The sequence below is a fragment of the Tuber melanosporum genome, assembly GCF_000151645.1.
Source record: "Tuber melanosporum whole genome shotgun sequence assembly, scaffold_100, strain Mel28".
NCBI lineage: Eukaryota > Fungi > Ascomycota > Pezizomycetes > Pezizales > Tuberaceae > Tuber > Tuber melanosporum.
The window spans coordinates 51,913-77,916 of record NW_003298756.1 but is presented as its reverse complement, the minus strand read 5'-3'; positions in this window follow the sequence as shown (position 1 = coordinate 77,916).

The window sequence follows — 26,004 nt, the reverse complement described above, 5'->3', positions numbered from 1 at the left end:
CTCGCCTCGGGAATCCTCTCCCATGAAGAATCCTCCGAAATCAAAGTCAAAATGGCCGAGCGCGAAAACCTCCTCACGCCAATCTACACTCAAATCTCCCTGCAATTCGCTGACCTGCACGATCGTGCGGGCCGCATGATGGCCAAAGGCACTATCCGCCAACCCCTACAATGGCAACACGCTCGTAGGTTCTTTTACTGGCGTATCCGCCGCAGATTGAACGAGGAGCTCTTCCTCAAGAAGATGGGTCTTGCGGATCGCGGTTCCACTCGCGAGGAGAACCTTGAGCGCCTCAAATCGCTCATCATCGCCGAAGGGGGGGAATCCACTGTCTTCGACGACAACGATAGACTCGTCGCGACCTGGTACGAGGATAACAAAAAGGAGGTGATTGCTAAGATCGAGGGCCTACGCCAAGACGGCATCGCAGCGGAGGTTGAAGGGCTTTTTCAAAAGAATGGGAAGAGTGCGCTACGGGGTGTTGTTGCTGCGTTGGCGAAGTTGCCGGATGGGGATAGGGAGGAGGTTATGAAGATGCTTGCTGGTGGGAAATAATTAATTGCCTTCCTTTCGTTTTTCTGTTTTTCTCTTTCTCTTAGACAACTTAGTTTCCTGTCACTTTTTTTTTTCCCTTTAAACCTTTCCCTACATTTTTCGTTTAAAAGTATTATTTTACGGATCACACGCATGGCTATTACACGCATGGCTTTATGACGGGTGGATGGATGGGTAGTAAATAGATGGGGCATCGCATTATATATCCCGATTGATACTGATTTTTCGTGCATTGCGTTTTGAAGTGTGGATTCTCTAATGTAGCGGCACTGAGGGGGGGGGATATCCATTCATGTGATACAAGTCTTATAGGTACTGGTACTGTACAGTACAGTAATTACATGTGGTGCCAAATCTTACTCTCCACCCAAAATTTTTGGAAAATTCAGGCATAGTAAATCGACATTTGAGAAAAAGCCTCGGAAACAGTTTCTCGTAATTTTGTATGATGGGACTCATGGGAGACCCTTTTACGAACCTCCGATGGCCTTTTGCCCTAGTTTTGTTTTGCTGATGGATTTAGGATGACCGGAATCATGTTGTAGTGGGCTATTCGATAGAGATGTGCCACTGGGTAACATAGATCCCAACTCTAACCAGAGCAGCGACTCTCTCTATAACTAGTCTACAGGTGGCAGCAGATTAGTTCTATTATATATACGGTAGTCTATCAGTCAAACAATCGCGCCGGAGGAAACCGTGTCACACCACACCCCTCAAGGAAAGATGAGCTCGTTTTTGGTTTGGGGGTTTTGGATTGAGCTATTGTAGCCGCGGGCGGGTTTTGGCTGTTCGGGCTACCGTACTGGTGTATCATAGGTTAGGTGAGTGATAATTTACTGGTGCTCGTGCAAGTAAAGTTACAGCACATCGTACGAGTACAGTGCGGTACTCGAGTAATATTTCGTTGATAAAACTGATTGGCGTATCCGAGTACTGTACTGGCCCGTTCCATCTACTGTACTCTACTACGGGTAGATCTAGCGGGTGACGGGATACCACCATAAGGGGGTAGCGAGCTACTGTACTTGTAGCTATTGTACCGGCACTCGAGTAGCTAACTTGAATATATCTTATATTCGGGTGATAAAGCGCACTTACTGCATCGCCCAGCCAACTTTCTGCCGTATGTAGCGCTCCATCACATAGCGCTGTGACCGCGCCCGACAGCAAAGATTGTGGCCTGTGTGCGGAGGATACCGTGCTGTGCAAGTTGGTGCCGGTGCTGTAGAGTACCGGTACTCGTACTAGGTACAGACTCGTACTGGACTAGGCGACCGTGATGGATGCTGGAAAGCACGGCGCCCCTCTTCACAGAAACGGGCACGGGTTTTCCGGAAGAGCTTTTCGGCTTGCATCACCAAGGACCGTGCTGTGATGCTTTAAGTTGGGTGATAGCAAAGTTTTTCTCTTAACCCTTGATACTAAGCGAGCCGATCAGAGAACCGCCATAGGCGCTCCCCGTGATCTGCGCCGTGTCGCACGGTATCGACTGAAGAGTTATTGCATACTTCTACCGATGCGGTGTGCGCAAGCAGAACACCACCACCAACACACGGCTGGGAGGATTGATTGGGCTGCCCTGAGGTATCTGTGGGCTTCTATAAAGGGCCCCGTTCTTCAGCTCTCGGCCATCCATCAACAGACCGACTTAGTTACTTGTCCTCTTCTGGTTTTCGAACAGCGAAGGTGCCATATCAGTTTTTTCAATAATACCAACTTCTTTAGTAGGTTGTGGAACAACTGTATTATACCATGGCTTTTGACCGGTCTCAACTCTTGACATGGTTATCGCCACTAGAGCCCTGGCTACGGCACCAGGATATCCGAGAGCGCCGAGTTAGAGATGCGGGGGATTGGGTCTTACAAACCGAGGAATTCAGGAGCTGGTACGCTGGTGGTGGAAGTGAATCCGATAGCCCAGTTTTGTTTTGTTATGGAGATCCGGGAGTTGGCAAGACGTATATTAGGTAATAAGGATGAACTTTGAGAAATGGAGTGAGTGCTGACAAGTTGCGATGTTAGCTCGTTGGTGATAGACAGATTGTGTGATCGGGCCAGGGGACAAAATATCACAGTTGCATGTTTTTACTTCGACTTCGCCGCCCAAAAGGAACAGTCGTCAACCAGTGTGCTGGGTGCCCTTCTCAAACAGGTTGTAGGCAGGCTGGGAGAGGTACCGGCGGAGGTAGAGGAAGCCTATGAATACTGGAAGGAGCAGCGTACCAATGTTGCGGAGATGCTACAGACTACCTCCTCCAGAAAGCGGACGTTTATATGTATTGACGCTCTTGATGAATGTATGGAAGGACACCGAGTCAAGCTTCTTGATTCGCTAAACCAGATTCTCCAAAATTGTCCTGGAACTCGAATATTTGTTACTGCAAGACCGCACATTCGACCGGAAATCGGGAGGCGTCTTGCTGCAAGAGTGATGAGTATATCAATAAGGCCCAAGAGAGGTGATATTATTGGATATGTTCATACCAGGCTGGGCGAGGACACAAACCCGGATGCGATGGATAGTGATTTAGAGGCAGATATCCTGAGGAAAATTCCCCGGGGTATTTCTGAGACGTACGTAAAAGCAACGACACTCCGGAAGCTGCCTTAAGTTACCCACTGACAGATACATATCTAGATTTCTGCTGGTCTCACTCAACATCGATGCGATTCTGCAGGAAACCACAATCCATCGTAGGCGTCAAAAGCTCAGTGCAATGACCGATTGGTGGGAATTGGGGGATGCTTATGATGCGGCGATTGGCCGGATAAGGGAACAGGGCGGGGAGAAGGCAAGGCTTGGCATGGCCGCCTTGATGTGGATCTCTCACTCCGAGCGGCCTTTGGAGGCCAACGAATTGTGTCACGCCCTAGCGGTCGAAATCGGGCTGCCTGATCTCAATGCAGACAATGTCCCTTCAATCGGGACATTGCTAGCCTGTTGCCAAGGACTTGTTGTGGACAAGGAGGCTTCCACAATCCGGTTTATCCACTTTACCTTTCACGAGTATCTCCAGGCTCATCCCGAGTTTTTTGGTACAGCTCACTCCATAATAGCAGAAAATTGCTTAAGTTATTTAAACTCGCAGCAGGTCAATGCTCTTTCAACAAATCCCTACCCCAAACTCCGGGACACACCCTTTCTAAAATATTCTTCACTATATTGGGGAATGCACGCAAAAAAGGACCTTTCAGATTGCGTGAAATCGCTCGCGCTAAGGTTATTTGACGATTACAATAACCACATATCCATTAAAATTCTCTTGGCGGTGCGGGAACCGCGCTTATCGTGGGTTGGTTTCGATGGACTTTACCTGTTCAATGGACTGCACTATGCGTCGATGTTCGGGATTGTTGAACTTGTAGCTGATTTGGTAGAGGTGGAAGGTTGTGATATCAACCAAAAGGACTGCGCGGGTTATACACCTCTTGTGTGGGCTGCTTGCGAAGGGCACGAGGGAGTGGTGGAAATCCTACTCGAACGGAACGATATAAACCCCAAAGAACCAGATCCGTACGGCCAAACACCACTCTGGTGCGCTGTTAAAAATGGACACGAGGGAGTGGTGAAAATTCTACTCAGACGGGACGACGTCAACCCCAACAAACCAGATCGGTACGGCCGAAAGCCACTCTGGTTTGCTGTTAAGAATGAGCACGAGGGAGTGGTAAAAGTTCTACTCGAGCGGGACGACGTCAACCCAAATGAACCAGATGCGCACGGCGAAACGCCACTCTGTTGGGCTGCTCAGAATGGGCATGAGGGAGTGGTGGAAATGCTACTTGGGAGGAGCGATGTTAATCCCGATAGACCGGATGTGTGTGACCGAACGCCGCTCTGGTCTGCCGCTGATAGTGGTCATGGGGGAGTGGTGGAAGTACTTCTCGGACGGATCAGCCTCGACATACAAGGTGGGGAGGCCGGTGATCTACTCCGTTGGGCCGTTGAGACTGGGCACGAGGGAGTGGTGAAAGCACTGCTCGCACGGGATGACATAAGTCCCGATGAGTTAGATGTGGAAGGCCAATCGCCACTCCATTGGGCTGCTTGCAGTGGGTATGGGGGGGTGGTGAAAATTCTACTCGAACGGGACGACGTCAACCCTAACGAACTGGATCCGTACGGCCTAACACCGCTCTATCATGCCGCTGGGAATGGGTACGAGAGAGTGGTGAAAATACTGCTCGGACGGGATGACGTCAACCCCGATAAACCAGATGAGTATGGCCAGACACCACTCTATCGCGCCGCAGGGAACGGGCACGAGGAAGCGGTGAGAATGCTACTCAGACGGGGCGACATCAACCCCGATAAACCTGATTCGGACGGCCAAACACCACTCCTCTGGGCTGCTAAGAAGGGGCACGAGGCAGTGGTGAAGATATTACTTGGACGGGATGACGTCAACCCCTGTCACCGGGACAAATTAGGCCGAACACCGCTCTGGTGGGCTACTAAGCGTGGCCTTGCGGGAGCGGTAGCACTATTGCGGCCCTAACGCCTAAGCCCGAGGAGTCGCCGCCCTCCTTCCCTCTTTGGAGCATGGATAACCTATGTGCCATTTCCGCATGAATAGCAACAGCTCCATGGACACGTCTATCGCTATGATACCATCGCCTCCCTCATCTCACCCCCGCCCAACCTCCTCCCGCGATTTAAGACACCGCCTTGATGGAACTGTTGTCCTTCCCCTTCCTTCCGTAGTACGCCCTCCACGGGATTTCGTCCCGAACATTTTTCTGTCGGTCAAAGGGGATTCTATGCAAACGGGAAGCATTATCTATCACATACCTATCCACGCCTCTATACAGATTTTCTTCAGCAAAGCTAGGACTTGTGAGACCCGGATTACCGTATAATCTAGAGTTTGCTGTCGGTGGGGACTATTACCACTGTATTGAGATAGACCAGTGTGGCTTGAAATTTCCAGCATATTATTTAATTTTATTGTCGCCTTTTTTGTCTGTAGATCCTCTTCGCACATTTTTTGCACGCTTTTTTTTTTTTAGAGTTCGTTTTTTCCCCTTTGCTCCCCACTTGAAGTGTAGACGTGAGAGTTGTTGAGATGGTGTTATAGAGAAAAATAAAGACAGCGCAAATATTCCCGACGCTCGTGAAAAGCGACGTAAAGGCTGGCTATTAATTAGGGTATGATGGCAATTGGCTTCAATCATGGGCATGGCGTACTAAGGGCCATGCTCAAATGCTAATGACCTCCAGGCGTGAGCCAAGGTGAGGGTGGAAGGCCGTCCACACTTTTTTGTCTTCTATCGGGGAAAATGAACACACTAAGAAGTCTTTTTTTAAGCCGTGGAATTAACTCCAAATTCTGCAAATAAGATACGGGCACTGCAAGAACCCGCTATGCAGCCAAATCTTCCAGGAAACGGTCTTGGATGCAGACCTTTTTCTACATGGCCTACGGTTCTGGAGAGCAGTATAAGTGCTTGGTGGAAGACCGGTTTATCCTCTGCGATCCGCCCATGCAAAGAGAGCTGCGAGGGTCACTCCTCCAGACCGGTCTCCAGAAACTGTTTTTATGATACAATCTCTGGTTCGTTTTTGCCGTGACTGCGTACCGATATAACTTATATCTCTTCCATGTATACATAGATGTTGTATAGTGAGTTTTTTTTCTCGAGCTTATACGGTATCCCTCCCCGACCTGCCAAGGAGTGATCGAATGACATTCAGTCCTTTTCCCCGTATAATTTCCCCAGCCAGGCGGGGGAATTATTGCCATTTTCCTGGGGTAACAGTGTTTGGATATTATGGTACTGTACATTGCGGTATTGTAAAGGACGGTTGCCGTACCGTATGTTACCGTTGTGCGGCACGGTATCTGGTAGCATGATATGGGATTTGGTATCATACCCGTACCATACTGGGTGGATACGCTCGCGCTGTGGGGTTCGATATAATTTATTTATCCTTGTATCGCCGACCCGGCCTCGGGGATCGTGTTGCGGCAAGTGCTAATGAATTAGGTTTCCTTATATCATAGCAAGGGTTAAGATCTATGGTGCTTTCTTCGCACTGACCCGGCTGGTAGTGTCTGGTATGTTGAAGGTAAGTCACTGTATGATATTGTGTCGTGTCGTATTGTATCGTATCAAGCCGTACGAGCCCGGAGCTTAAACGAGTGACGGTCTGTGGTGGTGATGTAAATGAGCTCGGGAAAGGGTGGCGGTAACTCAGGTACAGTACAGTACCTGCTAGGAGGTAGTGGTCAAGTGCAGTAGTGATCCTGAACGGACAGCAGCAGAGTCAAGTGTTTTTTGTGCTTACTGTACTAATCATAGTTTCGTTTATGTTTCGGGGCGCAGGATAAGAGTGTCACCGGGATATATACCGTAGTGCACAGTCTCGCTTAGTTTGTTTGCTGGTAAACCTTGAATCTCGAATTACCCTACTCTCTGGTAGGAGACTATTGATTGGGATATTCAAGGACTCTTGGGATTATGATACGACTAGGGCTGGCCGTCGGGCGGTGTTTGGTTTCGACAAACTTACTCCTCGGTCTTTAAGAAGATGGGAGTTATACAAGGGAGGGTATGAGAACTTTCGTGTCGACAGCACGAAGACTATGCTGTGGGGCTTTAGGTGAGGTGGGATTCTAAGTTTTTCGATTCACGGATTCACAACTCTGGATGTGCTTGTGTGTGTGTGTGCTAAGCGAGCCGGTTCCACTATACTCGTAGACGTTCTCTAGCGTCTCTGTTGTGTCGCACGATATCGCCTAAAGGGGTATTGCATACTGATACCGACGTGGAAGGTGCAAGCAGGGAATTATCAGCACGAGGCTGCGAGGATTGGTTGGAGGTGTCCAGGGGCTTCCGTAAAAGACCCCGCTTTTCTTCATCTCTCGGTGATTCCATCGACCGACCAACTCAATCACCTGTCCTCTACCGGTACCAGTCTCCAAACAGCGAAGGTCTCATACCAATATCATAAAATAAACTTCTTTATTAGGGTGCGGAACTGTACCATGGCTTTATACCGGTCTCAACTCCTGACATGGTTATCGCCACTAGAGCCCGGGTTACGGCACCGGGACATCCGAGGGCGCCGAGTCAAAGATGTAGGGGAGTGGCTCCTACAAACCGAGAAACTTAGAAGCTGGTACGCCAGCAGTGGGGGGAGTGAATCCGATGATGCGGTTTTGTTTTGCTGTGGAGATCCAGGAGTAGGCAAGACGTATATTAGGTAATAAGGGCGAACTTGGGGAAATGCAAGGGGAATACTGAGTGCTGACAAGCCGCGGTGTTAGCTCATTGGTGATAGATAGATTGCGTGATCAGGCCCGAGGACAAAATGTCACGATTGCATGGTTTTACTTCGACTTTGCTGCCCAAAAGGAACAGTCGTCGACCGGTGTACTGGGTGCCCTGCTCAAACAAGTTGTGGGCAGGCTGGGAGAGGTACCGGAGGAGATAGAGGAAGCCTATGAATGCCGGGAAAGAGCCATTGGTGCACGGGGACCAAAGCTCACTGATATTGTGAAGATGCTACAGACCACAACTTCCAGAAAGCGGACGTTCATATGCATCGACGCTCTTGATGAATGTGCGGAAGAACATCGAATCAAGCTTCTTGATTCGCTAATCCAAATCCTCCGAGGGTCCCCCGGAACTCGAATATTCGTTACCGGAAGACCGCTCATTCGGCCGGAAATTGAAAGGCGTCTTGCCGAAAGGGTGGCGAGTATATGCATAAGTGCCAGGAGAGATGATATTATTGGATATGTTCGTACCAGGCTGGGCGAGGACACAAACCCGGATGCGATGGATAGTGGTCTAGAGGCAGGTGTCCTTAGAACGATTCCGGAGGATATTTCTGAAACGTATGTAAAAATACTGACACTCCGGTAGCTACCTTAAGCTGTCCACTGACAGGTACATAGATTCTTGCTAATCTCGCTGAATATCGATGCGGTCTTGCAAGAAACCACGATCCATCGCAGGCGAAAAAAGCTCAGCGCAATGACTGATGGGTTGGGATTGGGGGATGCTTATGGTGCAGCGATGGACCGGATAAAGGAACAGGGTGGGGAGAAGGCAAGGCTAGGCATGGCCGCTTTGATGTGGGTTTCTCACGCGGAGCGGCCCTTGAAAGCCAAAGAACTATGTCACGCCCTAGCAGTCGAAATCGGGTCGCCTAATCTTGAGACCAACAATGTTCCTTCAATAGGAATGCTGCTAGCCAATTGTCAAGGACTTGTTGTTGTGGACAAAGAGGCTTCCACGGTCCGGCTAATCCACTTTACCCTCCAGAAGTACCTCCGGGCTCATCCCGAGTTTTTTGGTACAGCTCACTCGATGATGGCAGAAACTTGCTTGAGTTATCTGAATTCACAGCAAGTCAAGGCTCTCCCGGTCAATTTCTCTCCCGATATACGGGGCATAGCCTTTCTGGAATATTCCTCTCTTTATTGGGGAGTACACGCAAAAGAGAATCTTTCGGATTGCGCGAAATTGCTTGCGCTAGAACTATTTGGAGACTACAATATCCACATATCTTCTAAAATTCTCATGAAAGCGCAAGAGCCGTACTCGGACTGTGCTGATTTCGGTAAACTTTCTCTGTTCAATGGCCTACACTGTGCATCAATCTTCGGGATTGTTGATATTGTAGCTAGTTTAGTGCAAGTAGAAGGCTATGATATAAACCAGAAGGACTGCGTGGGAAATACGCCTCTTGTATGGGCAGCTTGCAAAGGGCACGAGGGAGTGGTGGAAATTCTACTCGAACGGGACGACATCAACCCCAATGAGCTAGATGCGTACCGCCAGACACCACTCCAGTGCGCTGTTGAGAATGGGCACGAGGGAGTAGTAAAAGTTCTACTCGGACGGGATGACGTCGATCCCGATAGACTGGGTGTATTCGACCGATCACTCCTCAGGTGTGCTGCTGAGAATGGGCATGAGGGGGTGATAAGAGTTCTTCTCGGACGGGACGACGTCAACCCCAATGAACAGGATACGTTGGGCCAAACACTGGTCTGGTGTGCTGCGGAGAATGGGCACGAGGGAGTAGTGAATGTCCTACTCGGACGGGACGACGTCAATCCCGACATACGAAATGACTTTGGCCAAACACCACTCTGGCGTGCTGCTGAGAATGGGCACGAGGGAGTGGTAAAGATCCTACTCGGGCGGGGCGACGTCAACCCCAATTGGGGGAATCCTCGCGGCCAAACCCCACTCCGTTGCGCAGCGGGGAATGGGCACGAACGAGTTGTTGAAACACTACTCGGACGGGACGACGTCAACCCCAATGAACCAGATGATGATGACCAAACCCCACTCTATTGCGCAGCTGGGAATGGGCACGAGAGAGTGGTGAAAGTTCTACTTGGACGGGATGACATCAACCCCAATAAACCAGATGTGTGCGGCCAAACACCACTCAGTTATGCCGCTGAGAATGGACACGAGGGAATGGTGAAAATTTTACTCGCACGGGACGACGTCAACCCCAATGAGCCAGATGTGTGCGGCCAGACACCACTCAAGTGTGCTGCCGAGAATGGGCACGAAGGAGTGGTGAAAATTCTACTCGGACGGGACGACATCGACCCCAATGAGCCAGATGTGTGCGGCCAAGCACCACTCAGTTATGCTGCTGAGAATGGGCACGAAGGAGTGGTGAGGATTCTACTCGGACGGCACGGCATTATTCCCGACATACCAAATCTGTTAGGCCAAACACCACTCTGGCGTGCTGCTGAGGGTGGGCACGAGGGAGTGGTAAAAATACTACTCGAGCTGGACGATGTCGACCCCAACGGACAAGACAAGTTGGGCCAAACAGCACTCTGGTGTGCAGCTGAGAATGGGCACGAGGGAGTGGTGAGAATTCTACTCAGGCGGGACGACGTCAATCCCGACATACCAAATGAGAAGGGTCAAGCCCCACTTGGTTGTGCTGCTAAGAATGGGTGTGCAGGGGTTGTGAAAATACTACTCAGGCTGGACGACGTCAACCTCAACAGGCTAGATAGGTCCGGCCAAACACCTCTCTGTCGCGCCGCTGGGAGTGGGCACGAGGGAGTGGTGGGCATACTACTTGAACGGGATGGCGTCAACCCCAACGGATCAGATTGGTACTGCGAAACACCACTCTGCCGCGCCGCTGGGAAAGGGCACGACGGAGTGGTGAGAATACTGCTCGGACGGAACGACGTCAACCCTGACAAGCCGGGCATATCTGGTCGAACACCACTTAGCTGTGCTGCTAAGAGTGGGCACGAGGGCGTGGTGAAAATGCTGCTTGGGCGGCGCAACGTCAACCCCGACAAGCCTGGAAAATTTGGTCGAACACCGCTTTGTTGGGCTGCTATGAATGGGCACCAAGGAGTGGTGAATATTCTCCTCCGACGGAACGACGTCAATCCCGACAAACAAGATGAGTTCGGCCGAACACCGCTCTGGTGTGCTGCCGAGAATCGGCGCGAGGGAGTGGTGGAAATTCTACTCGGACGGAACGACGTCGATCCGAACAAACAAGATAACAACGGCGAAACACCGTTACATCGTGCTGCTTGGAATGGGCACGAGGGAACGGTGAAATTACTGCTCGGACGGAAGGATGTCAGCCCTGACAAACTGGATGAGTTCGGCCAAACCCCACTCTATCGCGCTTCATGGAATAGGCACGAGGGGGTGGTGAAAATACTACTTGGACGGGGCGACGTCGACCCTAACAAACCAGATCCTGACGGCCAAACACCACTCCATCTTGCTGCTTCGAATGGGAACGAGGGGATGGTGAGAATGTTACTCGGACGGGGCAACGTCAACCCCGAAAAACCAGATAAGTACTGTCAAACGCCACTTTGTCGCGCTGCCTCGAATGGGCACGGCGGAGTGGTGGGAATGTTACTCGGACTGGGTAACGTCAACCCTAACAAACCGGGCATATTCGGCCAGACGCCACTCAGTTGTGCTGCTAAGAATGGGCACGAGGGAGTGGTGAAAATGCTGCTTGGACGGCGCGACGCCAACCCCGACAAGCCTGACGAATTTGGCCGAACACCACTCTATATTGCTGCTTGGAATGGGCACGAGGGAGTGGTAAAAACACTTCTCGGACGGGGCGACGTCGACCCCAACAAACTAGATAAGTACGGCCAAACACCACTCTGTCGCGCTGCTGGGAGTGGGAACGAGGGAGTGGTGAGAACACTACTCGGACGTTGCGACGTCAACTCCGACAAGCCTGGAAAATTCGGTCAAACACCGCTCTGTTGGGCTGCTAAGAATGGTCACAAGAGAGTAGTGGAAGTGCTACTCGGAAGGGGCGACGTCAACCCCAATGAACCTGATGAGGACGGCCAGACACCACTCTACATTGCTGCTTGGAGTGAGAACGAGGAAGTAGTCAAAATACTGCTTGGACGGGACGACGTCAGCCCGAGTAAATTCGATCAGTACGGCCAAACGCCGCTCTGTCGTGCTGCTTGGCATGGGCACGAGGGGGCAGTGAAAACACTCCTCGGACAGGAGGACGTCAATCCCGAGACATCCAATGCATACGGCCAAACACCACTCACTTGTGCTGCTTGGGAAGGGCGCGAGGGAGTGGTGAAATTACTACTCGAACGGGGAGATGTTGACCCCAACAAACCGGATCTGCACGGCCGACCACCCCTCTGGCATGCTGCTTGGAGTGGGCATGATGGAGTGGTGGAATCACTCCTCGGGCGGCGGGGCATCAATCCTGACCGACCAGATAGCAATGGCGAAACATCACTACATCGTGCTGCTTGCAGGGGGAACGAGAAAGTGGTAAAATTGCTACTTGGACGGGACTCGGTCAATCCCGACAGACTAGATGGGTACGGCCGAACGCCGCTCTGGTGGGCTACCGACAATGGGCGGCAGGGTGTGGTAAAAATGCTACTTGAACATGACTCAGTCAACCCCGACAAACCAGACAGTTACGACCAAACGCCACTCTGCCGTGCCGCCTGGAATGGGCACGAGGGGGTTGTGAAAATACTACTCGGACGGGATGACATCGATCCCCAGAAATCTAATGTGTACGGTCAAACACCACTCACTTGTGCTGCTTGGAAAGGGCACGAGGGGGCGGTGAAATTACTGCTCGGACGTGGAGGCGTCAACCCTAACAAACCGAATGGGTATGGCCGAACGCCACTCTGGTGTGCTGCTGAGAATGGGCATGAGGGAGTTGTAAAAATTCTGCTCGGACGGGACGACATCAACCCTGACATGCCAAATGGGTTCGGCCAAACACCACTTGAGTGTGCCGCTTGGAATGGGCACGAGGGAGTGGTGAAAATTCTACTCGGACGGGATGATATCAACCCCGACAGACCGGATGGGTACGGCCGAACACCACTCTGTTGTGCTGCTGAGAATGGGCGCGAAGGGATCGTGGAGTTACTACTCGGACGGGACGACGTTAGTCCCGACAAACTGGATGTGTATGGCCGAACACCACTCTGTTGTGCTGCCGAGAATGGATACGAGAGGGTGGTAGAGATACTGCTCGGACGTGGCGATGCCAACCTCAGTAATGCCGATCTCGGTGAGCTCGGTGGCGGGGGCCAATCCTCGCTCTGGTAGGCTGCTCCAGAATCTGCCTCCCCCAGCATGGGCTAAGGCCAGGGACGCATGGCCCTTCTTACCGCCTTCGAATACGGACCATCCGGGAACCAGTTCCACAACGATCGCAATAGTTTCACAAACACGTCCACCCCCGCGCAGCATCCTCCCACGGTCTAAACTTCCTCGTGGTAGTTTTCCTCTTTCCCTTCCTCTCATTTCACTATGCCTACCACGGTGGCTTAGTAAAATATGCCTCTTTTGGTCGAAGAAAATCACCCGCGGTGGGGATGCACACATCCATCACGTACCCGCACAAACCTCCAAACGGATTTCCTTGTGTAGTCGAGTCAGGATTTGTGGGGCCCAGCTCACAACCTACAGTTTGGCGTTTGTGGCTTGGAATTTCCATCATTATATTATCATGTAGTTTTACAGTAGCTATTTGGTTTTGGATCCTCTTTGCTATTTCTATAATTCTCTTTTCCCATTTGCTTTTAGTTCAGGTGTAGACGTGATAGTCGTTTAGATGTAGAGAAGAAACATAAAGTCCAAGTATTCCTGACATTCGTGAGAAGCGACCTAAAAGCTAGCTGTTAACTAAGGCATGTTGGCGGTTGGTCTACACTGCAAGCGTGGTGTGATGAAGATCATGTTTAAATACCGGTGCTTTCCATGCTTGAGCAGTGCGTTGAGGGTGGAAGGCTGTCCAGATCTTTCAGTCCCGCCTATCAAGGGAAATCAATCCAGTAAGAAGTGACTTAGCTATATTTTCTGCGATCTGCCCCACCCAGCTCGGTCTCCTGATTAAGCCGCGCAGGCAGCTTTTCTGAGCTGGGTTCTGCAACTACTACTGTGTTCTATGCTAATTGTTTTTTTTTTTTTTTTTTTTTTTCGCTTGTGCGTGGCTCAGATGTCCGATATTCCTGTCTGCATACCGTACTATACATTGGTACATAGCGGGCTTCTCGAGTTTATGCGGTACTCCGCACTGACTTGTCGAGAGTGATGGAACAGCACTCTACGCTACGGAGTATTGAATTCCATCCTCCTCTAATCTCCTTCTGCCCACTATTACGATACTATTTTTTTCTCTCCCTTCCTCAATTTATTTCCCCTCAGTGAATTCCATCAGGTGATCAGGTAGGCGTCAGGAATCCACATGATCTCAACAGCCAGGCGGGGAAATTCCTGCCATTTTCTAGGATAATAATGTTTGGATAATAATATTGTGGTACGTTGCGGTATAGTGAAAAACTGGTGAGGTACAGTACAGTATCATACAGGATATTACCGCTATGGGGCACGGTATGATACCGGAAAACGATATGATGTCTCGCAGGATGGAATTTGGCGCCGGGTGGCCACGCTTCCGCCGTAGGATATCGGGTTGAGGCAAGCGCCAATTGATTAAGGGGGTGTTGGGCATGCCGCGTATGATTTCAAATCACGATTTGGGATCAGGTCTCGACAGCTTTAACTTGGATTATTATTTCCATAATATTGAACCGGGTACAGTACAGGATTTATGGAACTAATAATCCAGGTTAGGCTTGCCAAGACCTGCTCTCAAATCGCGATTTGAAATCATATATGGAGGGCCAAACACCCCCTAAGTTTCCTTATCATATATCAGACCATGCTTGGGGGAGGGAGGGATTTGGGGTTTGTTTGACAAAAAACCCAAACACGAGGCTGCGTTGCGTGAGGGAGGGGGAGGGTATCATACCGAGGAAGGTCTAGGGTAGGTCCGGGGTACGATACATGACGGAGGCTGATTGTTGTAATTGGGATGGGGTGAATTGGGTTGAGATCTAAGTTGCTTTTTGCACTGGCTTGGTGGGTAGTGTCTGGTAAGTTTGAGGTAGGTTATCGTGTTGTCGTACCGTATTGTATCATACGCTATTCAAGATTTTCGAGCCCATAGGCTTAAACGAGTGATGGTCCGTGACGGCGTTATAAAAGAACTGGGGAAAGAGTAGTGATTGGGTTACCAGCTGGGGGATATCGCTCAGGTTTAGCAGCGCGCATGAATAGAGTGAAGCAGAGTCAAAAATTTTTTTGCACGTACTATACTGATCATAGTTTGGTTTATGTTTCGGGATGCAGAATAAGAGTGTCAGCGGGAATCTAGTCCGCAGTCTCGGTTACCGGTAGTTTGTTTGACGGTAAACCTTGGAGATCTCGAATTATCCTGAGCTCCAATAGGAGGTTGTTCCACGGAATATCCGGGGGTCTTTGGATTACAACTTAGGCTGGCCGTCGGGCGGTGTTTGGTTTCGGCGGACTCGCTCCTCGGTCTTTAGGGGGTGGGTGGGCTGTGGTAGGGGCAGTAGCTTGCCATGTGGTGTGCAAGTATTGTATTGGCCGTAGCAATGGGTGTCGGAAAGTACGGCACATATCGTTGGGGGACCTGGTAAGAGGTTTCCGGAGGGGCCCTCCCCCTTGCATCGATATCACGAAAGACTATGGTGTGGTGCTTTAGGCAAGGTGGTATCTATCGTAAGTTTTTTTGATTCACGAGTTCATAATCCTCGATGTGACCGCGTATGGTGCATCGCACAATACCGTCTGGGGAGGTATTGCATACTGCTACCGATTCGGTAGGCATTATTAGCACAAGGCTGGGATGGCTGGTTGGATCGGCCAGAGGTGTCCAGGAGGCTCCGTGAAATACCCCGCTTTTCTTCGGCTCTCCGCCATTCCATCAACCGACCAACTTAAGAACCTGTCCTCTTCTAGTTTCCGAACAGCGAAGCTGTCTCATACCAACTCTTTCGGCGATAACAGCTCCTTTAACAAAGTGTGTACCATGGCTTTATACCGGTCTCAACTCCTGACATGGTTATCGCCACTAGAGCCCGGGTTACGGCACCGGGACATCCGAGGGCGCCGAGTCAAAGATGTAGGGGAGTGGCTCCTACAAACCGAGAAATTTAGAAGTTGGTACGCCGGTAGTGAGGGGAGTGAATCCGATGATGCGGTTTTGTTTTGCTGTGGAGACCCGGGAGTAGGCAAGACGTATATTAGGTAATAAGGGCGAACTTGGGGAAATGCAAGGGGAATACTGAGAGCTGACAAGCCGCGGTGTTAGCTCATTGGTGATTGATAAATTGCGTGATCAGGCCCGAGGACAAAATGTCACGATTGCATGGTTTTACTTCGACTTTGCTGCCCAAAAGGAACAATCGTCGACCAGTGTACTAGGTGCCCTGCTCAAACAAGTTGTGGGCAGGCTGGGAGAGGTACCGGAGGAGATAGAGGAAGCCTATGAATGCCGGGAAAGAGCCATTGGTGCACGGGGACCAAAGCTCACTGATATTGTGAAGATGCTACAGACCACAACTTCCAGAAAGCGGACGTTCATATGCATCGACGCTCTTGATGAATGTGCGGAAGAACATCGAATCAAGCTTCTTGATTCGCTAAGCTCTTCGGAGGTCCCCCGGAACTCGAATATTCGTGACCGGAAGACCGCTCATTCGACCGGAAATTGAAAGGCGTCTTGCTGGAAGGGTGGCGAGTACATGCATAAGTGCTAGGAGAGATGATATTATTGGATATGTTCGTACCAGGCTGGGCGAGGACACAAACCCGGATGCGATGGATAGTGGCCTAGAAGCAGGTGTCCTTAGAAAGATTGCGGGGGATATTTCTAAAATGTACGTGGGAGTAGCGACACCCCGGAAGCTATACTAAGTGGTCCGCTGACAGATGTATATCTAGATTCCTACTAGTCTCGCTGAATATCAATGCTGTCCTGGGAGAAACAACAATCTGTCGTAGGCGACGAAAGCTCAGCACAATGACCGATGGGTTAGGATTGGGGGATGCTTATGGTGCGGCGATCTGCCTGATAAAGGGACAGGGTGGGGAGAAGGTAAGGCTAGGCATGGCCGCTTTGATGTGGGTTTCTCACGCGGAGCGGCCCTTGAAAGCCAACTAATTATGTCACACCCTAGCAGTCGAAATGGGGTCGCCTAATCTTGAGACCAACAATGTCCCCCCGGTAGGGGTACTAGTGGTGTGTTGTCAAGGACTTACCGTCGTGGACAAAGAGGCTTCTACGGTCCGGTTAATCCATTTTACCCTTCAAGAGTACCTCCGGGCTCATCCCGAGCTTTTTGGTACAGCTCACGCGGCAATGGCGGAAACCTGCTTAAGTTATCTGAACTCACGGCAAGTCAAGGCTCTCCCGATCAATTTCTCTCCCGATATCCGGGGCATACCCTTTCTGGAATATTCCTCTCTTTATTGGGGAGTGCACGATTAAAGAGAATCTTTCAGATTGCGCGAAATTGCTTGCGCTAAAACTATTTGAAGACTACAATAGCCGCATATCCTCTATAATTCTCATGAAAGCGCAAGAGCCGTACTCGGACTGTGCTGATTTCGGTAAACTTTCTCTGTTCAATGGCCTACGCTGTGCATCAATCTTCGGGATTGTTGATATTGTAGCTAGTTTAGTGCAAGTAGAAGGCTATGATATAAACCAGCAGGACTGCGTGGGAAATACACCTCTTGTATTGGCTGCTTGGAATGGGCACGAGGAGGTGAGACTTCTACTTGGACGGTACGATGTCATCCCTATTGAAATAGATGTGGTCGGCCACGCACTACTCCGGTGCGCTGCCGGGCTTGGGCACGAGGGAGTGGTAAAAGTTCTACTCGAACGGGATGACGTCGGTCCCGATAGACAAGATGGATGTGGCAGAACGCCGCTCTGGTGGGCTGCCGACAGTGGGCGGCAGGGTGTGGTGAAAATACTGCTTGGACGTGACTCAGTCAATCCCGACAAACCAGATGGGTACGACCAAACGCCACTCTACCGTGCTGCCTGGAATGGGTACGAGGAGGTAGTTAAAATGCTACTCGGAAGGTGCGACGTTAATCCCGAGAAATTCAATGTGTACGGTCAAACACCACTCACTTGTGCAGCTTGGAAAGGGCATGAGGGAGTGGTGAAAATACTCCTCGGACGGGAAGACATCAACCCCGACAGACCAGATGGGTACGGCCGAGCACCACTCTCTTGCGCTGCCGAGAATGGGCACGAAAGAGTGGTGAAATTACTACTCGGACGAGGTGGTGTCAACTTCGGTGAGCCCGGTGAGGGGGCCACTCGTCACTCTGGTAGGCTACTCCAGAATCTACCTCCCCTAGAGTGATCTTAGGCTTGGGGAGCACGACCCCCCTGACCGCCTTTGAATACGGATCATGCCTGCTCAATCTCCTCCTGAATCTTAAAATGCCTCTTTGTAGTAATTTCTCTCTTTCCTTTCCTTACATTGAAGCCCTACCACGACGGCTCAACTAAAATCTATTTCTTTTGGTTGAAGGAAATCATGCGGGATGGGGATGCACATATCCATCACATGACCGCCCAAACCTCAAAGCGGATTTCCTTATGTGGTCGAGTTAGTATTTGTGGGTCTCAGTTTATAATTTACAGTTTGGCGTTGGTGGAGGGTTATGGTACTGTACTCCTATTGTGTTGGGACAGGTTGGTGTGGCCTGGAATCCCCACCCTAATGTTATATGTAGTTTTACCGCAGCCTCTCGGTTGTAGTTTTTCTTTCTCTTCTACAATCTGGTCCCCCCCTCTACTTTTAGTTGCGGTGTAAACGTGAGAGTTGTTTAGATATAGAGAAAAGGAAGGAGATCCGAGTATCCCTAACACTTGTGAAAAACGGCGTAAGAGTTAGCTGTTAACTAAGGCATGGCTTCTGTTGGTTTTCACTGCGGGCATGTTGTAGTGATGGTCATGCTTAAATGTTAGTGTCTTTCATGCGTGATCTAGGCGTTGAGGGTGGAAGGTTCTCTACACCTTTCAGTCTTGGCTATCAAGGGAAAAACCAGGACAGAAAGGAGTGACTTACTAGTAGCAGTTTTTTAACCGTGAAATGAACTCCCATTCTATAGGTACGGGTAGCTGTAAAAACTCGAAAAATCGCTATGTATTATAGCCAAACCCTCCACTAACGGTCTTAGATGCAGACCTTTTTCTGCGTGGGGTACGGTTTCGGACTCTGAGTAATACATTGCTATATTCCCCGCAATCCGCCCTACCCAGATCGGTCTCCTGAATTGGCTGCGAAGCTCGCTCCTCCGAACTTGTTTCCACAGCTGCTGTTAGGTTCTCCAATTCTTTTCATTTTGCGGCTAGTGTGTGGCTCGGATGTCCGCTCTCCCTACCTGCACACATTGGTACTGGTATTCTGGCCAAACTTGGCAAGGGTGATTGAACGGCACCCAGCGCCGCGCGATATAGAGACCCATTCTCTCCTAATCTCCCAGTCCACCATTATTATTCTTACTCCCCACTGCATTCTGTAATGGCCGCTGATCAGATTGTGACTCACAAACAGATATAACCTCCCCGGTACGGTGGGGAAATTCCTGCCATTTCCCAGGATAAAAACGTTTGGACAATATGGTATTGTTTTATGATACTCTGTATTGAATAACTGATGCCGTACTATATATTGCCGTTGGGGGTGATGCGGGAAAGGCGGTATATAACGATATAAAATTTGATGTGGGTCAATGGTGTCTTTTGCCATCAGAGTACATGTTGAACTTCGAGTATGATTCGGAAAAAAAAAACCATCAAATATTGGGCATGATAGCTTCTGTAGGATCAAGTGCAGAAGGACGCTATCGGGGAGGAGCCAGGTTAGGTCCACGACATTAGTATCTGCAATGCCGGGAATTAATTGTGGACTTAAAGACCGAAACTTGGGTTTCAGTTCCTCCTCTGAAGGCCATGTGTTCTCCCCACCACCCCTCTTACATCTCCGCTGAGAACGTGAGTCTTTCTTAAACTAGCCCGGCTAGAGAATTCAAGTAGGCTTACTGTACATCACTGTGCTCTGTTGTACTGACTTATATCGTATCGCGCACTACGTAAACCTATCATACCGTTCGAACACCAAAGGCAGACGAGTGACGATTTATGATGGGCACAACGAGGGAGGAGTGATCATGACTAAGTTACCAGCTTGGAGAAAATAGCCATTAAGTTGTCACTTTGTGTATGATATAAACGGACCGAACCAGAGTTAAGGTTCCCTTTTTTATCACATTGTACTCGAGTACCGTACTCTGTAAGTCATACCGCTAGGACGTCGGGGTTGCCTCTCCCGGTAAGGTATCTCTCTCGACTAGGGCTACGTTTCTCCCCTTAATCCAAAGGGGGAAATTCTGGACGTCCTAGCGCCATTCTGAATTCCAGTTCTTACGGTTAGCTTTGTTTTACGTCTTGGGGTACAGAGTGCCAAGAGTGTCACCTGTGATTTGATCTGCCGTCTCGCTTTGTTAGATTAGGAGTGACTTAAATCTTGGATCCTGAATTGCACTACGGTAAACTCCCAGAGGAGACTATTCATCGGTATGTTCAATCACTTCGGGAACCTTTACTGGAGTTGCAGTAGCCTTGGAACGATACGGATGGGACGCAAAAAGTGAGTGGGCGCAAGCGAATTTACGCACCTATTCCGGCGCCACTGCTGTAATCAAAAGTAGGATAACTTCATAGAGTGTTCGGAAAATATGTAGACTGCTTAACCTCTATCAACCTTAACTGAATTTAAATTCTCTGAAGGGTAGTATGTGTTGAAACGTACTATGGCTGAGCCTAGTGTTTCGACGACCTCAGCAGCAACCTTCGGTGTTTGGGAAACACGTATCTGTTTGACCTTGCATAGTGCAAACATAGATTGTTTAGGGATGAAACGAATAGGAGCAGATACTGGATATCTACACTGGATTCATGTTAGTAGTGTTTGACGATTAGGGAGTGTGGTGGATTTCTTTTATCTTGTGATATTTCGAGTATTTTTCTCTTCCATGGGCACATGTGTTTTTCGCCAACTTTCTTTCTATAAAAGACCATTCACTTTGTCTTTCCTTTCGCTCATCATTCTCATAGTCATATGCGTCTCTCTACTCTCTAATATTCTCTCAATCCACTCTTTTGTCAGTCTCTCCATTGCACCTTGATAGAAGTAAATATAACGGTAACTCGATCTTTGCCCAATATACTTCACAGTATGATATCAAGAGGGAACAAAACTTCCCTCAAAATTTGGCCGAGACTATTGTTTCCGGTGAGAAATTCGTGTCTTGGCGGAATTCGAAAGTTCGACGGCGAACCATTCTTAAGGAGTTGGGTGGGAATTAAGTGGACATTTGTATAGAGAAAATGATGCCCTTACTGCCCTCAATAATTCTACGGATAGTTTGTATTCTCGTGAAATCTCTTCAGTGTAATATCTTTGTGTGAAATCTGCTTTCTTTTTTTTGCGGTAAAATTGCTCTTGCCCACTCACTTTCTGCGTCCCACTTGTATCGGATTTTGGCCGATAGTCATGAGAACGATGGGGTGGATTATGACAGATGTAAATTTAGCAACATACCGCTATACGGCACTTTACAAGTACGGTACTGAACCCGGCAGTGGTGATGGGTTGTCGAAGGGCACAGCGCCTATCTCCCCAGAACGTGACACGAGTATGGGATTGCGGGGGGGTCTTTCCGATTTTTATTGTTAACAGAGCGAAGGACTCTTCTGTGGTGCTTTAATCTAATTGCCAGTAGTTGGTATTCAGGTTTTTGGAGCGATTTATGCATGGGGCTTCGTGTATTGTACAGTACTCGTATATGGGGTACCGGTACAAGTACTGTATACCTTACTAGAACACTGGTAAGCGAGCAGTTTCCAGTTCTGGCTCTCTACTCGTACTCTACCGGTAGTAGGCAGGGTGGGATTTGTATTGTACGGTGCAGCAAGATAGCACTGAAAGAGGTATTGCTCATTTTTCTGTTACAGATGAGGCAGGTGCAGGCAGGGTATTGTCAGCCCAAATTTGGAGGAACTTGATTGGGCGGCCTTGGGGTATCCATAAGGTTCCATAAAAACCCCACTTTTCATCTCGCGGCGGTTCCATCGACAGACCAACCCTATCACCTATCCCCTATTACACTAGTTTGCGAGAAGCGAAAATGTTTCAATATTGCTCAAATAATACCAACTCCAATAATAACACCAACTTTAACATCATTGTTGCCGATGAACGACCTAATATCCTAGCCTGGCTCTCCCCACTAGAGCCCAGGCTACGGCACCGAGACTTGCAAGAACGCCGAGTCGAAAATGTGGGGCAATGGGTCTTACAAACGGAGGAATTTAGGAGCTGGTACGCCAGTAGTGGGGGAAGTGAATCCGATCACGCTGTCTTGTTTTGCCATGGGGATCCTGGGGCCGGCAAGACTTTTATCAGGTAAGAAGGGTGATCCTCGAGGGGTGGGAAATGTGCAAATGCTGATAAACCTCGATGTTAGCTCATTGGTGATAGACAGCTTGCGTGATCGGGCCAGGGGACAAAATGTGGCTGTTGTGTGTTTTTATTTCGACTTCGCTGCCCAAAAGGAACAGTCGTCAACCAGCATGCTGGGTGCCTTACTCAAACAGGTTGTGGGCGGAATGGAAGAGGTGCCAGGTGAGATAGCGCAAGCCTACGGGGAGCAGAAAAAGGTCATTTGTGGACGGGTGCTACAACTTTCCGATATTGTGAAGATGCTACAGGCCACCTCCTCCGAAAAGCGCACGTTCATATGCATCGACGCTCTCGATGAATGTGTGGAAGGACATCGAGTGAAGATTCTTGATTCACTAAAGCAGATCTTGGAAAAGTCTCCAGCCACTCGGGTGTTCGTGACCGGAAGACCACATATTCGACCCGAGATCGGAAGGCGTCTTACCGGAAGAGTTAGGAGTGTATGCATAAGTCCAAAAAGAGATGATATTATTGGATATCTTCATACAAGGCTGGGAGAAGACACAAACCCGGATGCGATGGACAGTAGGCTGAAGGCAGATATCCTAGAGAAAATTCCGCAAGAGGTTTCAGAAATGTACGTAAAAGCAACTACATTAGCGAAACTACCTTAGGCTATCCACTAACAGATACATATCTAGATTCCTATTAGTCTCGCTGAATATCGATGCGATTCTGCAAGAAACCACAATCCATCGCAGGCGAGAAAAGCTCAGCACAATGACCGATGGCTTAGGGTTAGGGGACGCCTATGGGTGCAGCGATCGGTCGGATAAAGGGACAAGGCGGGGAGAAAGCGAGGCTTGGCTTGGCCGCTTTGATGTGGATCTCTCACTCCCAGCGGCCCTTGAAAGCCAACGAACTGTGTCATGCCCTAGCGGTTGAAATCGGGTCACCTAATCTCAATGCAGACAATGCTCCCTCGATAGGGATACTGCTAGTCTGTTGTCAAGGACTTTTTGTCTTGGACAAGGAGGCTTTCACTCTCCGGTTGATCCATTTTACTCTCCAGGAGTATCTCCGGACTCATCCTGAGCTTTTTGGCGCAGCTCACTCAGCAATAGCAGAAACCTGTTTAAGTTTTCTAAATTCTCAGCAGGTCAAGGATCTTGATGCCCGTCGCTCTCCCAATCTCCAAGACACCCCATTTCTCGAATATTCGTCTCTATATTGGGGGATCCACGCACAAAAGGACCTTTCAGATTGCGCAAAATTGCTTGCTCTAAAGCTTTTTGACGACTACAATAACCACATATCCGGTAGAACCCTCTTGGAAGCACATGATCCCTACTGTGAGGGTCTTGATCCTGATGAGCTTTCCCTGTTTAATGGCCTGCACTGTGCATCGATCTTCGGGATTGATGAGATTGTAGCTGGTTTGATAGAGGTTGAAGGTTTTGATATCAACCAAGAGAGCAATTGGGGTTATACGCCTCTTGCGTGGGCTGCATCGAATGGGCACGAGAGAGTGGTGGAAATTCTACTCGGACGAGACGACGTCGATCCCGACGAACCAGATAACGACGGGGAAACACCGCTACATCATGCTTCTCGGCATCGGCACGAGGGAGTGGTGAAAATACTACTCGGACAGGACGATGTCAATCCCAACAAGTCAGATAACGACGGGGAAACACCATTGCATCGTGCTCCTCAGTATGGGCACGAGGGAGTGGTGAAAATACTACTCGGACAGGACGATGTCAATCCCAACAAGTCAGATAACGACGGGGAAACACCATTGCATCGTGCTCCTCAGTATGGGCACGAGGGAGTGGTGAAAATACTACTCGGACAGGACGATGTCAATCCCAACGAGCCGGATAACGGCGGGGAAACACCACTACATCGTGCTTCTCAGTATGGGCACGAGGGAGTGGTGAAAGTGCTGCTCGGACGGGACGACGTTGACCCGAACAAAGCAGACAAATACGGCCAAACACCACTGTGGTGCGTTGCTGAGAATGGGTATTGGGGAGTGGCGAAGATGCTACTCGGACGGGGCGATGTCAACCCAGAAAAGCCAGATGAGTTCGGTCAAACACCACTCTATGCCGCTGCTGGGAATGGGCATGACGAAGTGGTGAGAATACTATTGGAGCGGGACGACGTCAACTCTGACAAGCAATGTAAATTTGGCAAACACCACTCCGGTGGGCTGCTAAGAATGGGCACAAAGGAGTGATGAAAATATTTCTTGAACGGAATTGTGATAGCTACCGTAACCTGATTGGGTTCAGCCCAGCACTACTCTCGTTTGCTTCTGCGAATGGGCTCGAGGAGGTGGTGAAAATGTTACTCAGGCGGGGCGACATCGACCCTGACAAGCCAGACGAGGAGGGCCAAACGCCACTATACCTCGCTGCAGGGAACGGACACGTGGCAGTGGTGAAAATACTTCTCGGACGGGACGACGTCAATCCCGACACACCAGATAATAACGGCGAAACGCCACTACATCGTGCTGCTTGGAATGGGCACGAGGAAGTCGTGAAATTATTACTTGGACGGGACGATGTCAACCCCCGCCACCCGGATAAATTAGGCCGAACACCGCTCTGGTGGGCTACTAAGCGTGGCCTTGCAGGAGTGATAGCTCTCTTACCGTCCCCACATCCATGATACCACCAACACTGCCTAAGCCCAAGAGGTGCCGGTCTCATTTGCTCCTTCGAATATGTATAACCAACATGCCGCTTCCGCGAAGGTCGTAACACCTCCATAAATGTGTCTCTCGCTGCCGCTGTCTCCTTCTCCCCATCCTCCTCGACCTCCTCTGGCAATCCATGACGGCGCCTTGTTGCACTTACTGCCTTTCCTCTCCTTCCGCAGTAAGCTTGCCGCAGAGACTCCGCTTACACACCTTTGACCGCAGGAGATCATATGCGATCGGAATGCACATATTTGTTGCATAGTCTTCCAAACCTCTATAAGTTTTTATGTAGTGAAGACAAGATTTGTGTTTTTGGCTTCTGTTCACAATCCAGAGTTTGGTGCTGGTAGGGGGCCAATTCTGTAGTATCCAGAAAAGCCGGTGCGGACTGGAATTTTCGTTATATTTACTTTCATAGTTTTCTAGTTACAAATCGTCTTTATGCATTTGCTGTCCGTTTATCCCCCACACAATTCTATTTCCCCCTTCCTTTGCTCTGAAGTGTAGACATGAGGATTGTCTAGACGAGGGAATATTAAGTGGTATTTCTGATTCTCTTGGTCATTGGTTTCCACTCCGGGCATGGCTTCACCATGGTCATGCGAACATGCCACTCTAGGTGTCAGCTTTAGGGTCAGGGTTGAAGGCTGTTTGCACATTGAAGTCTTCTCCACCAGGGTAAATTCATAGTCCGGGCTCCTTTAATTGTGAGACCAGCTCCCATTATACTTGTATCATACGAGTATAGTATAAAATCGAAAGGCTCGCTATGTGCTTGACGTACACTAGTCTATTTTCTTCAATCCGCTCATACTTAGCTATGCCCCCTGAATCCAGCTCTCTGTGTCAGATCTTATGCCCCTCATAACCCCCCGCCCC